Source organism: Saimiri boliviensis, chromosome 14, assembly GCF_048565385.1.
Source record: "Saimiri boliviensis isolate mSaiBol1 chromosome 14, mSaiBol1.pri, whole genome shotgun sequence".
NCBI classification, from domain to species: domain Eukaryota; kingdom Metazoa; phylum Chordata; class Mammalia; order Primates; family Cebidae; genus Saimiri; species Saimiri boliviensis.
In genome coordinates, this window is record NC_133462.1 from 44,116,608 (window position 1) to 44,129,841 (window position 13,234).

Sequence of the window (13,234 nt, forward strand, 5' to 3'; positions counted from 1 at the left end):
GGTGGAAAACTGAGCGCGGCCCCTCGGTAATAACGCCTTAGCTTTGCTCTCTGTCCCGTGGCTAAAGATGTCAACGCCAAGGGAACGCCGGGTGGAGGGCGTGTGTGCCGGGACTCTCGGCACCATCTTCGCAACTACAACTATCCGAACTTTTTTCATCAATCGAGGTAACGCGTAAACAAAACGGCGAAGGACTGGATGCCGCAACTCCCGCCCATAATCTCAGCGCTTCAAGGTGAGAGGATTACCTGAGCCCAGGAATTCAAAACCAGCCTGGGCAACACAGCGAGACCCCATCTCTGCAACACAGGAAGCCTTGTGCAGTGCTCAGTGGGTCACCCAGAGTATGCCGTCGTCTGTACCCATTTCAGAGCCACACACAGAAACCTCAATGGCTTAGAGCTGTCTGCAGAGCTGCGTCACATCAACGTCAATCAAACCCAAAGGTTCGCCGGGCACGGCGGCTCAGGCCTGTAATCCAAGCACTTTGGGAGGCCGAGGCGGGAGGATCACCTGAGGTCAGGAGTTCGAGACCAGCCTAACTAACATGGTGAAACCCCGTCTCTACTAAAAATACAAAAGTTAGCCGGGTGTGGTGGCGCGTGCCTGTAATCCTAGCTAGTCAGGAGGCCGAAGAAGGAGAATCACTTGAACCCGGGAGGTTGACGTTGCAGTGAGCTGAGATCGTGCCACTGCACTCCAGCCTGAACGACAGCGTGAGACTCCATATATAAAAAAAAAAAAAAAAACCCACAAAGGTTCACCTCAGCTTCATTCTTGGGCTTCTAAGTTTCTCTTTCTCCGTCTTTCTTTTATTATTTATTTATTTGAGACAGGGTCTCACTCTGTCGCCCAGGCTGGAGTGCCCTACAATCACAGCTCACTGCAGCCTCCGACTCCCGGGCTCGAGCGATCCTCCCATCTCAGCCTCCCGAGTAGCTGGGACTACGGGACTACTGGCAGCATCGATGAGATGCATTTATGCCAACAGCTCCCATTTGTGCAGGGCTCACAGGCTTATGTGGGCTGATCCAGACCTGCCACTAATCCCAGGGAATGCAGGAGACAGGTCCAGGTAATATCAGCATGCCCATTTACAGAGGAGGAGACTGAGGCTCTCTTTGCCCGTCTCTCTCTCTCTCTCTCTCTCTCACTCACACACACAAACACACAGATCTCTTGGAATTCCAGTGACTCCCCACATTGCTGGGTGGCTTCCCTGTTATGCTCCCCAAGAATCCTACTCCCCAGCTAAGCCAGGTGGGCCTCAGGGACAGAGGGCCACGGGACCGACAGCTCTAAACCCCGCCCCAGCGTGGGCGCCCAGGGTCCCCTCCTGCCTCCTCACGCACCAGCTCCAGCACCCACAGCTGCACCCACAGCTGCACGGGGAACCACGCGACCTCACTCCCTCCGTCCCACCCACCCGCTTGCCTGTCCCCCACCAGCCAGCCTGGCCGCTGCTCCTACATCCAATCTTCACTCATCCGTCCACCATTCAAGCGACGCCACCTTGGCCTTCATTCTGCCCTCACCAGCCAGCCATCTGCGGCGCCTCCATGTCACCAACCACAGTGACAACAGGGTTTGACCCCGATGCTCCCGCGTTCCCGAAAAGCCCGCGCACCTGCAGACAGAGTCCCCAGCCTGGGCAACCGGCCACCAACACCTTCTGCCTAAGCACTCTCCAAGCCCCGCATTTTACACCCTAAACCTTCCAAATTCTGCAAAGGGAACTGCGGACCGCACGTGAAAGACGCAGGGACGGGACGGAAGGCGCAGTGGGCCGCACGGTCCCCACGGTCACACGCCGCGCTCAGCGGGGCGCACACGGACTCCCCTTCCGTGTGACGGGACAAGCAGGCCCCGTGAGGTGGGGTCTGCAGGACCCAGGTACCCAACGGTCAGAACAGCCTGAGCGCGGGAACCCTCACTCCCATGACCCAGACAAGAAGACGAGGAAGGAGGAGTGTGCACACACAACCACACAACAGCACAACCATACACAACATACAACCAACCACCACCATACACAACCGCACACAAGCACACACAACCGCACACAACCGCACACAACCGCACACAACCACACACAACCTCACACCTCACACCTCACACAACCACACACAACCACCTCACACAACCCTCACGCAACATACCTCACACCACCACACACCTCACAAAATACACCTCACACAACCACACACACAACCACACATAACCAAACACAACCACACACAACATATAACCTCATACTACATACCTCACACAACCGATACACAACCCTCACAACCCTCACACAACCTCACACAACCACACACAACCACACCTCACCCAACCCTCACACAACATACCTCACATCACCACACACCTCACAAAATACACCTCACACAACCACACACAACCAAACACAACCAAACACATCATACAACCTCATACTACATACCTCACACAACCTCACACAACCACACACAACCTCACACAACATACAACCTCATACTACATACCTCAACCTCACACAACCACACACAACCCTCACACAACCACACACCTCACACAACATACAACCTCATACCTCATACCTCACACAACCACACACAACCACACACAACCACACCTCACACAACCCTCACACAACATACCTCACACCACCACACACCTCACAAAATACACCTCACACAACCACACCACACACAACCTCATACTACATACCTCACACAACCTCACACAACCACACACCTCACACAACCACACACAATCTCACACATCCATATACAACCTCATACCACATTCCTCACACTACACACAACACACAACCACACACCTCACAAAACACACCTCTTACAACCACATACACCATCTTACACCACCATCCACAACTCATACTCAATCTCACCATGCAAGTAAACACATAACCACACATTACAACTGCACAAACCTCACATACAATGAACACACAGCCAAACACAACTTCATACACCGTCATACACAAATACACACAATCACAACAACCACAGACAGTCGTATCCAGACACAATTACACACACTGCCACACACAATCATATGCAGTCACAAACACAATTCCACAACCATACACAATCACACAAAACCACAAAATCATACAAATCTCATCAGGCAACCACACACAACACACAACCAACCATACACTGTAACCACACAACTGCAGAAATTTCCCATACAACACACAGCCACAGCCATTCACCATCTCACACGTGCAGTCACAGGTGCATACACACAACTGCACCTCCACCACAGACAATTACACGGGCACAACGACACACATCACCACACACAGCCACACAATGTCACACAACCACACACAATCCTATGCAATCACACAAAGATCATGACTTAACTATACACAACCACACATGACCACACAACCATACACACAAATGTTTTTTTTTGTTTTGCTTTTGTTTTTGTTTTTGAGACGGAGTTTCGCTCTCGTTACCCAGGCTGGAGTGCAATGGCGCGATCTCGGCTCACCGCAACCTCCGCCTCCTGGGTTCAGGCAATTCTCCTGTCTCAGCCTCCTGAGTAGCTGGGATTACAGGCACGTGCCACCATGCCCAGCTAATTTTTTGTATTTTTAGTAGAGACGGGGTTTCACCATGTTGACCAGGATGGTCTCGATCTCTTGACCTCGTGATCCACCCGCCTCGGCCTCCCAAAGTGCTGGGATCACAGGCTTGAGCCACCGCGCCCGGCTCACACAGTAACACAGTCATATATGTGTGACAGTAACACAATCATATATGAACCCACACAACCACATAATTACACAACTATACATAATCACACATGAATCCACAACACATAAGCACACACAACCATACCCAATCACATAATTACACAACATAGACAATCACTTATGACCACAAACACACACACACACACACAATACAGTCACAAACAACCACACACAGCCATATGCAGCTACAGACACAGTTACACATATTGCCACACACAACCACACATAATCACAAGACCACACGCAATCACACACAATCACACACAGCCAACTCACCCAGAATCTCACACAGTCCAGCCTAGCCAGGCCCTAGGAGAAGGTCAGGGAGCCAGGGGCACAGCTGTCCTACGGGGCACCCCTGACCCGCAAGGCACCAGCCACCACGCAGCACACAAGGTGTTTTGGGCCATTAACCCTCAGAGGCCACTGTCCTAACCCTTTGGCAACTCCCCAAAACCTCTGGTAACCCTGGAGCACGTGGCTGGGTCTGAGGCCTGGTTTGACCCCTATAAAGTGAGAAGGAAACCGAGGGCCCCCGGGCCACAGAAGACCCTCGAGCACAGACCCCTGTCCCGGGACCCCTCGCTAATTCCTAGAACGTGAGTCATTCCTGGTCATTTGGGGATAACGCCACGGTCCCCAGCCTGGGTTTCCTGCCGGGCTAAACCAAGAGGACCCTCCCCGAGGCAAGTACCACCAACCAACCATTCCCACCCTTCACCCTCCTGCAGTCATCACCCAACGTCCCCATGGGGCGGTCACTCACCAGTGGCTCGGAGGGTGAGAACTGGGGTGGGAGGAGAGGCTCCAGTCAGATGCCCGGCACCCCACCCCAGACTTGCATCCCCCCGCAGCCTCCCACCATCCCCAGCCCCAACTCCCACCCCCCTAGCCTGGACTCCCACCCCAGCCTCTCACCCCACCCCAGCCCTGACCCCCCTAGCCCGGACTCCCACCCCAGCCTCTCACCCCACCCCAGCCCTGACCCCCATAGCCCCGACTCCCACCCCAGCCCTGACTCCCACCCCAGCCTCCCATTCTCCCCTAGCCTCCCACCACCCCAGCACCAACTCCTACTAAACCTCTGAACCCCCCCACCCCGACTCTCACCCTAGCCTCCCACCCCCACACCTCGACTCCCACCCCAGCCCCTAACTCCCCCACCCTCCACCCCCCAGCCCCGACTCCTATCCCACCCTCCACCCCCCTCAGCCCCAACTCCCACCCCAGCCTCCCACCCCCCAGCCCCAACTCCAACCCCCCCATCCCCGACTACCACCCCAGCCCCCCAGCCCCACACCCCACCCCAGACTCCCACCGCCTCCAACCCCCCACACCCACCAGCCCCGAATCCCACCACAGACTAACCTCCCACCCCGGCCCTGACTCCCACCCCAGTAGCTGCCAGCCCCTCTCCTGCTGCCCCGCACCTGAGGGCTTCAGGCTGACGCTTAGATCTTGCTTTAGGTGAAGTTCGAGGGTGGAGGAGGTAGGACTTGGGGTAAGACCACCATGGGGAGAGCTTCGGTGGCCCCACGCCCCTCCAGGAACCAGGATGAATCTACACACCCTGGCCTCACCCACGCAATCCTGGCTGTGTCCACACAACCTCGCCCGCATCTACACAGCACAGCTGAGTCCGCACGACCCCGCCCGCATCTACACAGCACACCTGAGTCCGCACGACCCCGCCTGCATCTACACAGCACACCTGAGTCCGCACGACCCCGCCTGCATCTACACAGCACACCTGAGTCCGCACGACCCCTCCCACATCTACACAGCACACCTGAGTCCGCACAACCCCGCCTGCATCTACACAGCACACCTGAGTCTGCACAACCCCGCCTGCATCTACACAGCACACCTGAGTCCACACGACCCCTCCCGCATCTACACAGCACACCTGAGTCCACACAACCCTGCCTGCATCTACCCAGCACACCTGAGTCCACACGACCCCAGTCCCATCTACACAACACACCAGAGTCCACACGACCCTGGCCACAGCTACATAACCTGTCGATGTCTACACAACCCCAGTGGCATCTACACAAACCCGGTGGTGTCTACACATCCTGGCGGCCTCTACACAGCCCCAGCCACGTCTACACAGCCCCAGCGCGACCACACAGCCCCGGGGCTTGGAGAACGCGGATGGAGGAAGTGGGGGCTGTTCCGAGGGGAGGCTGAGCCCCGAGGCGACCGCGACCCCGACTCACCGCGCTCCGGAGGAGGAGGCCGCACCGATGCCGCGCGGATTCCGCCGCCCGGACGCGGAGCCCGAGCCGGCCCCGGGCTGGAGGCGGGGCGGGGCGGGCCGCGCCGGGCCGGGGAGCCGCCCTCCCTCCGCCCCCCGCCGAGCCCCTTCCCCTGCGCCGCCTGCTGCCCAGGCCGGGAGCCTCCGGAGGACCAGGGGTGCCGGGGGCTCTGCGAACTCCCCCCCCGAACTCCCCACCCCTGGCGGGAGCCGGCCCAGAGTGCAAGTCGATGGGGACGGATGGAGCCGGGGGTAGCCGGGGTGGGTGGGGGTCCCCGCAGAGTGGGCGCTGTGGGCAGGTGAGCCCACCTGGGCAGGTGACACGAGACAGGGGGCGGGGAGGGATGTGCCAAGGACAGCCCTTGGCGCTGGGGACGTTTTCTAGGGAGCTGGTGTGACTGTGTGTGCGTTGTTTCTTGTGGGGGTTTTGTGTTTTTAGATGGAGTGTGACTCTATTGCCCGGGCTGGAGTGCAGTGGCATGATCTCGACTCACTGCAGTCTCTGCCTCCCGGGTTCAAGGGATTCTTTTGTCTCAGCCTCCCAAGTAGCTGGGATTATGGGTGCCTAATTTTTGTATTTTTAGTAGAGACGGGGTTTCACCGTGTTGGCCAGGCTGGTCTCGATCTCTTGACCTTGTGATCCACCCACCTCGGCCTCCCAAAGTGCTGGGATTACAGGTGTGAGCCACTTCACCCGGCCTTGTTTTTTGTTTTTTGTTTTTGTTTTGAGACAGGGTCTCACTCTGTCGCCCAGGCTGGAGTGCAATGGCCCAATCTCAGCTCACTGCAGCCTCCACCGCCCAGGCTCAGGGGATCCTCCCACCTCAGCATCCCCAGTAGCTGGGACCACAGGCACCCACCACCGCACCGGGCTAATTTTTGTATTTTTAGTAGAGATGCAGTCTCACCATGTTGCCCAGCTGGTCTCGAACTCCTGGGCTCAAGCCATCCTTCCACCTCAGCCTCCCAAAGTGCTGGGATTACAAGAGTGAGCCGCCATGCCCAGCCTAAACGTTTTAGAAGAGTTTTATTTTTATTTACTTTTTTTTTTTTTTTTTGAGACGGAGTTTCGCTCTTGTTACCCAGGCTGGAGTGCAATGGCGCGATCTCGGCTCACCGCAACCTCCGCCTCCTGGGTTCAAGCAATTCTCCTGCCTCAGCCTCCTGAGTAGCTGGGATTACAGGCACACACCACCATGCCCAGCTAATTTTTTGTATCTTTAGTAGAGACGGGGTTTCACCATGTTGACCAGGATGGTCTTGATCTCTTGACCTCGTGATCCACCCGCCTCAGCCTCCCAAAGTGCTGGGATTACAGGCTTGAGCCACCGTGCCCGGCTTTTATTTACTTTTTTGAGACAGAGCCTTGCTGTGTTGCCCAAGCCAGAGTGCAGTGGTGCGATCTTGGCTCACTGCAGCCTCCACCTCCTGGGTTCAAGCAATTCTCTCGCCTCAGCCTCCTGAGTGGCTGGGACTACTGGTGTGCACCACCATGCCTGGCTAATTTTTGTAGTTTTAGTAGAGACAAGGTTTCTTCATATTGGTCAGGCTGGTCTGGAACTCCTGACCTCATGACCCGCTACCTTGGCCTCCCAAAGTGCTGGGATTACAGGTGTGAGTCACCACACCCAGCTAGAAGAGTTTTAGATTTCCATAAAATGTGCAAAAATAGCTGAGAACTCCCCTGTCCACCACATCCTGGGTCCCATTACTGGCCTCCATGCCAGTGTCACACATTTGTCACAACCAATGAGCCAATATTGGTGCATCACTGTTGAGTCCACACTTAATTCCAGTTTCCTTAGTTTCCCCAATGCCCTTTCCAGCTCAGGGCCCCACTGGGGACCCCACATGGCATCTAGGCATCACGCCTCCTAGGATCTCTCTGGGCTATCGCAGTTTCTCAGCGGTCCCTGTTTCTGACACCCTGCAAACTCCTGGGGTAGGCAGGTAAGGTGTTTTGTAGGACACCCCTCACAGGTGGGTTTGTCTGGTGTTTTATTCCCTCATGGTCAGACTGGGTGGCCTCAGTTCTGATGCACTACCCACTGCTAGGCTGGCTGCCCCTTCTGGTTAGGTCATGAGGTTGTTCACATTACTCCATCCATTCATCCACGCATCTATCCAGCCATCCTTCCATCTATCCATCCAACCATCCATCCATCCATCCAACCATCCATCCATGCATCCTTCCATCTATCCATCCAACCATCCATCCATCCTTCCATCCATCCATCCATCCTTCCATTCATCCTTCCATCCATCCATCCAACCATCCATCCATCCATCCTTCCATCCATGCATCCAACCATCCATCCATCCATCCTCCCATCTATCCATCCAACCATCCATCCATCCAACCATCCATCTACCCATCTATCCATCCATCCATCCATCCATCCATCCATCCTTCCATCCATCTGTCCATCTAAGCAACCATCCATCCATCCAACCATCCATCTATCCATCCTTCCATCTATCCGTCCAACCATCCATCCATCCAACTATCCATCCATCCATCCTTCCATCCATCTATTCATCCAACCAAGCATCTATCCAACCATCCATCTATCCATCTTTCCATTTATCCATCCAACTATCCATCCATCCATCCTTCCATCATCCATCTATCCAACCAACCAACCATCCATCTATCCTACCATCCATCTATCCATCCTTCCATCTATCCATCCAACCATCCATCCAACCATCCATCCATCCATCCATCCTTCCATCCTTCCAACCATCCAACCATCCATCCAACAATCCTTCCATCCTTCCATCCATCCAACCATCCAACCATCCATCCATCCATCCATCCATCCAACCATCGATCCATCCATCCACACACACTCATCCACCCACCAGCCTTCACTGCTGTATGCCCGGTCCTCTACTAAGCACCCCCACTGGCCCAGGCAGAGAGCTGCCAGCTGCATGAGGAATTGGGACTCAGTGTTTGGGGCCAAGTGGGAAGTCATCAGAAGGTGAGAGTGGAGTTCTGGCAAGAGCCCACCAGTGTGTTTCTGACACCCCGCACACTCCTGGGGAAGGCAGGTAAGGTGTTTTGTAGGACATGCCTCAAGGAGGAAGTCGCAGGAGGCAGTCCATGTCATTAGAACCACTGTCTTGGGCCGGGCGCAGTGGCTCAAGCCTGTAATCCCAGCACTTTGGGAGGCCAAGGCGGGTGGATCATGAGGTCAAGAGATCGAGACCATCCTGGTCAACATGGTGAAACCCTGTCTCTACTAAAGATACAAAAAAATTAGCTGGGCATGGTGGCGCGTGCCTGTAATCCCAGCTACTCAGGAGGCTGAGGCAGGAGAATTGCCTGAACCCAGGAGGTGGAGGATGCGGTGAGCCGAGATTGCGCCATTGCACTCCAGCCTGGGTGACAAGCAACGAAACTCCACCTCAAAAAAAAAAAAAAAAAAAAAGAACCACTGTCTTGGCTGGGTGCAGTGGCTCACACCTGTAATCCTGGCACTTTGGGAGGCCGAGGTGGGTGGATCACAAGGTCATCGAGACCATCCTGGCCATGGTGGAACCCACGTCTCTACTAAAATACAAAAAATCAGCTGGGCATGGTGGCGTGTGCCTGTAGTCCCAGCTACTCAGGAAGCTGAGGCAGGGAAATTGCTTGAATCTGGGAGACAGAGGTTGCAGTGAGCCAAGATCGTGCCACTGAATTCCAGCCTGGCGAAAGAGCAAGACTCTGTCTCAAAAAAAAAAAAAAAAAAAAAAAAAAGAGCCGGGCGCGGTGGCTCACGCCTGTAATCCCAGCACTTTGGGAGGCTGAGGCAGGTGGATCACGAGGTCAAGAGATCGAGACCAACCTGGTCAACATGGTGAAACTCCGTCTCTACTAAAAATACAAAAACTTAGCTGGGCCTGGTGGCACATGCCTGTAATCCCAGCTACTCAGGAGGCTGAGGCAGGAGAATTGACTGAACCCAGGAGGCGGAGGTTGCGGTGAGCCGAGATCGCGCCATTGCACTCCAGCCTGGGTAACAAGAGCGAAACTCCGTCTCAAAAAAAAGAAAAAGAAAAAAAAAAAAAAAAAACCATTGTCTTATCTCTTATCTCAGGAGACTTTGGGGACATTTTTTTGGGACTGCCTTTAGATACCAGCCCATTTTACTACCATTGGCAGCAACATCTTTGTGCCTTAAGTGGTGACTTGCTTTTGAGAAATGCTGCAAGCCCTGGGGAGCCAAGCCTGGTGCTGGAGGGAGAGCAGTCCCAGAGGATCCAGCACCTGGGCACACTCCCCAGCTGCCTGCAGAATGGTCCAGTTTGTTGAGTATGTGCTGTGTACCTGGCACACAGCGGGACTCAACTAGGTTCTCGTGATGACCTCATCAAAGTATTTGTCACCCCCTTTTAGGCAGAGGAGGTGGCTACAGCTCTGAAAGCCAGAATCACCCAGCTCCTGGGATGCAAGCTGGGGCTCCACACCCAGGACCTCCCATTGCTGCATTCTCCTGCCCACCCTTCTGTGGGGCTGCGGGCTGCGGGTGCTTCCCAAGAGGCAGTTCTAACCTGCTCTGAGCCACGTGGAGAAGAGCCTGTGACCCCGTGGGCACCCCACTCCTCTCTTCCTCAGGGCCACTGGTGCGCACTTTCTAGAACTCCACCCTCTCACCTTCTGATGACTTCCCACCTGGCCCCAAACACTGAGTCCCAATTCCTCATGCAGCTAGCAGCTCTCTGCCTGGGCCATAGGGGGTTCTTAGTAGAGGACCTGACACACAGCAGTGAAGACTGGTGGGTGGATGAGTGTGTGTGGGTGGATGCGTGGATGGGTGGATGGGTGGGTGGATGGATGGGTGGGTGGATGGGTGGATGGGTGGGTGGATGGGTGGATGGGTGGATGGACAGACAGATGGACTGATAGATGAATGGTTGGATGGGTGGATGGGTAGATGGATGTTTGGATAGATGGTTGGTTGGATGGACGGACAGATGGACTGATAGATGGATAAATGGATGGATGGATGGATGGATAGATGGATGGATGGGTGGGTGGATAGATGGACGGATGTGTGGGTGGATAGATGGACGGATGGGTGGGTGGATAGATGGATGGATGGGTGGGTGGGTAGATGGATGGATGGGTGGGTGGATAGATGGATGGATGGATGGGTGGATAGATGGATGGATGGGTGGGTGGACAGATGGACGGATGTGTGGGTGGATAAATGGATGGATGGGTGGGTGGGTGGGTAGATGGATGGATGGGTGGGTGGATAGATGGACAGATGTGTGGGTGGATAGATGGATGGGTGGGTGGATAGATGGATGGGTGGGTGGATAGACGGATGGATGGGTGGGTGGATAGATGGACAGATGTGTGAGTGGATAAATGGATGGATGGGTGAGTAAACAGATGGGTGGATGGATGGGTAAGTTGATGGATAAATGGAAGGGTGGGTGGATGGATGAATGAATGGGTAGATGGACAGGTAGATGGATGGATTGGTGGGTGGGTGACTAGATAGGTGGATGGATAGGTAAATGGATGGGTGGGTGAATGAATGGGCAAATGGATGGATAAGTAGATGGATGGATGGATGGGTAGATGGATGAATGGGTATGTGGATAGGTGGATGGATGGATGGATGGATGGGTGTGTGGGTGAGTGGATGGATGGTTGGATAAGTGGGTGGATGAATGGATGGATGGATGGATGGGTGGTTGGATGGATGGATGGGTGTGTAGATGGATGGTCGGATAAATGGATGGAGGGAGGCATGCATGTGTAGATGGACGGTTGGATGGAGGGAGAGATGGATGTGTGTGTGGATGGGTAAATGGATGGTGGATCAATGGATGGATGGGTGGATGAGTAGGTGGACAGAAGGGTGGCTGTGTGGATAGGTGGATGGATGATTGGATAACTAGGTGGTTTGGTGGATGGATGGATGCATGGGTATGTGGATGGGTGGATGGATGGTTAGATAAATGGATGAGTGGGTAGATAGGTGAATGGGTGGATGGATGAGTGGATGAAAAGATGAATAAATGGGTGGGTGGGTGTGTGGGAAGATGGTTGGATAAATGAGTGGATGGGTGGATGGGTGGGTGAGTGGGTGGGTCGGTGGATGGATGAATGAATGGATGGATGGCTGGTTGGATAAATGGATAGGTGGGTGGATGAAAAATGTGGACGCTATGGTCACCTTAGTGAAAGAAAATCACTATTATTACCATACCGTGCCACTTTGTAACTTAAACTGCAAGTCAGAGGTGTGCTCCCCACGAAAAGAAACAAACTCTTCTCCCCAGTGCCAGCCAGCAGCCTGCTGTCACTTCCCCAGCTCCACCTCTCCCTGACATCCCCGGGCCCTGTGTGACCTGGGCAATCAAGGCGCACACACCCCCGGGCTCCGGCACGTGCCGGGTCCGCCACGAGCCTATCTTCCTGAACCAAGTGTGTCACCAACGCGAAAGTAATGACTGCTTCTAAGCGTCCTACCAGATGGTTGATGTGGTGGCATCCTGGCTGCTGTGCCTTGCGGTGGGTCCATTACTAACCCACTTTCCAAAAGACAGGGAGTTGGAGGCAGAGTGACTTGCCCACGACCGCAGGAGGTGACGGGTGGACGTGGTGTGAGCCCAGGGTTCCATGCGCTGAGTCTGAACTGTAACCTTCAGCCCTGGGGCTCGAGTCCACTGGAGCTAATTACACAGCAAGTTTTTCCTTCCCTGGACAGGACAAATCACCACTAGCGGCCCCCAGGGGAGGAGTGTTCAGAGCCATCGCCGAGGAGCCTCTGAGCAGTGCCTCCCCCCTGCAAAGGCCATGGTGGTGCTCTTTCGGGAGTGTATTGGTGAACGGCTCAAGTTACAAAACGAAACGCAGCCGGGCGTGGTGGCTCATGCCTGTAATCCCAGCATTTTGGCAGGCCAAGGTGGGCGAATCATGAGGTCGGGAGATCAAGACCATCCCGGCCAACACGGTGAAACCCCATCTCTACGAAAAATCCAAAAATTAGCCTGGTATGGTGGTGCCGACCTGTAGTCCCAGCTACTCAGGAGGCTGAGGCAGGAGTATCACAGGAACCCAGGAGGTGGTGGTTGCAGGGAGCCGAGATGGCACCACTGCACTCCAGCCTGGGCCACAGAGCAAGACTCTGCCTCAGGAAACAAAACAAAACAAAAATGAAATGCAACTGTGACTTCAAGTATTCTGGAAT